Here is a 3177-nt window from a genome sequence, read left to right as displayed (position 1 = left end):
CATCATCGCTTTCTCAAAATCATATAAAGCCATATTATAACATCGACTGAGATAAAKAATAAAATGAAATATTAAAAACACGATGTATCTTGCTGCATTGTACGAGTACGCTTCTAGTGTTTATTAAATACAAGTCTTAATTTTTTAATCAAGTAACCAAAATGATGCCGAGATGGCAGGTGACCCCGTGAATTTGTTTAATTAAATTACCTTATTCTTTTATTTTATATAATGTATATGTAGAGAAAGAATGACATACCCACATTCATCTGTTTCTTGTTCATTGAATTATAGCAACTAGTTTGGGAATCGTCCGTTACGTGGTACCATGAGTACTTTGATTAATTATATATGTTTATTTAATAAAATCATCAACAAATCCTATTCAAATAATTCAAAAAAATTAATAAAATCTAATTAGTGAAATGTATATATATATATATATATATATATATCAAATAAAAAACAATTACATAAAATGCTAATAATCTTATGATGAATCATCAAAAGCTAAAAAATCGAGGCTTAGTTGGAAAGAAAATGTGGTAAAAACCTTCTTAGAGTGTTGTCTACAGGAGAGATCCATGAATGGAATCCAAGGCGGTAACCTTAAGATGCACTCATGGAATAATATAACGGAAACATCAAAAAACACTCACAACTTCACTGTCAATCAAAGACAAATGAAGAATCACTATGATTATTTGAGAGGAAAATACGCTTTATGGTCTTGACTAAGGAATAAAACAGGTAATGTCTATAACCCAACAAACAACACATTCAATCTATTTGAAGAGGAGTGGAAGGCAGAGGCTAAGGTTAATTCTTTTCTAGTTTTCTAATTTAATTTTCTTATATTTTCCTTTCAGTTATATGTTTTTACTTTTTTTAATAAACAATTGAGTAAATATGCTGACAAGTTGAGGAATGCACCACTGCTTTATCCTAATCTTTGTACGCAATTTTTTTGATGGAGTGATAATACTGCAGTTGTGATTGATCAAGAAGGAAATCSAAAAGGAACTCCTTTTGCTTTGCTTTGCTTTTTCGAATTATATAGAGATTTCATTCCTAGAACGGCCATGGGTATGGGGACTTGGGGACCTAGGTCTAATTGTCATCACCTTTCGCGTCCTGATAATGTTTCTAACCTGCCTTTAGTTGTTGATGATCAAGGCTTGGATACCACACAAGCACCTCCTATTTCAACTCAAGGAGCACCTAATTCAACTCAAGGACCATCTAGTTCAACACAAGAATGTTCCTCTCATCCTCTAACCAGAAACGAAAAACTAATCAACCATTGGTAAGGGAAGATGAGTTGGCTCATGTGGTGACACATGTGAAAACCATTTTTGACAAACCATCGGAGGACAGTGATATGGACGCTTGTATGTCAAAATTAGAGAAACTTGGTTTGGAATATAGCCCGTTGTATGACATCACACTTTTCCTTTTTAGCCAAAACATAGATTATAGGAGAATTTGGCTATGTTTGAAGGATGAGAGGTGTAGGTCATGGCCCGTCATGGGTTAACTTTACGGCATGCCAACTTAACTTAAAACAAGCAGGTGATACTTGATATTGATGTAGTATTTAGACGGATGTTGTATGAAGAATATGAAACTTCGTCACTTTTTGATGTTTTCAATGGACACGTATGAAACTTCATCACTTTTTGGTGTTTTATATGGACGAGTATGAAACTTTGTCACTTTTTCATGTTTTGTACAGATGAGCTTTGGTATTTTAATATGTTCAGTTTGATATTATTTCACTCTTTAATATTGATTGTTTAACTTGATTTTTTTTGTTCTAATTGTATGTTAATGATCAATGTCATCTATGAAACATGATACGATGTTTTTTGTATTTCGTATTTGCAAGGTTATATGGACCATAACCAAATTAATGATGATTGTGGTGATTGCATATTGGTATTTGAGAAGAGCTGAAGCAAGAATAGAAAGAATAAGAGATAACAATTCAAATTATACCGGACATGCATATACACAAGAATTATTATGTGGGTCTAATACACAATGTCATGAATTGATGCGTCTATCTCGTGATGCTTATATACTCTTGTATAACCATTTTAAACAAAACAATTGGTTGCAATCCAATAGTCGTATAAGTGTTGAAGAGAAGATGACTATGTTTTTAATTATTATTGGTCATAATGAACTATTTAGAATGGTTAAACGGAGATCTCAACATTCCACACGAACTATTAGTATATGTTTTCATGAAGTGCTAAATGGAATGATGGAATTCGAAAGAGAATTTGTAAGACGAACATTATTCGATGGAACTATGAACATGTCAGAGAGAGTCAGAAACCTCATAGAAATATTTCCGATATTTTATTTGTTTTGATAAATTGTAAAACATGAGAAGTTCTTATAATACTGTTATGTATAATTTATGGTTTTCTTACATGGGACTATAGGTGCACTAGATGAAACTTTGATACATGCAGTTGTGTCATAAATCAACAAGCAAGATATAGAGGAAGAGGAAGAGGTGATTGCTTTCAAAATGTTTTGGTAATGTGTGATTTTAATATGATATTCACATATGTTTTAGCCGGATGGGAAGACATTGCACATGATGCTAAAGTTTTGAGAGAAGTTGCATTTGACCCGAATTCGAGATTTCCATTTCCTCCACCAAGTATGTATCATCACTTTCTAATAGTGAATTTTTTTTTTTCTGTATTCTTTTAATTATATTTGTAAATGCAGATAAATATTATCTCTGTGATGTTGCATACCCCAATACCCGTGGATTTATGACTCCATATCACAATACAAGGTGTTGGTTAGCTGATTTTCGACGCCGATGTGCAGTAACTAAAGAAGAAAAGTTCAATCATGCATATGCACAACTTGGAAACGTTATTGAACGTGCATATGACATCTTGAAAGCAAGATTACCAATTCTGAAGCAAATGACTTCTGATCCTTATCCAAAATAAATAGAGGTAGTAGTTGCTTGTTTTGCAATCCATAATTTTATAAGAATATGTAATATCCAATATCAACTGTTTATGCAATATGATGAGAATGCCATATTTATTGTGGAAGAGCAACATGGAGGAGGCATTGAAGAAGAAGTCGTTTAAGTACAATGAGGAGCTTCTTAAGACAACATATATATAACTAATCTACGGG

Source organism: Cynara cardunculus (genome assembly GCF_001531365.2).
Source record: "Cynara cardunculus var. scolymus isolate 2C chromosome LG 12, CcrdV1, whole genome shotgun sequence".
In the NCBI taxonomy this organism is placed as follows: Eukaryota; Viridiplantae; Streptophyta; class Magnoliopsida; order Asterales; family Asteraceae; genus Cynara; species Cynara cardunculus.
Note: the sequence above shows the minus strand (reverse complement) of the source record.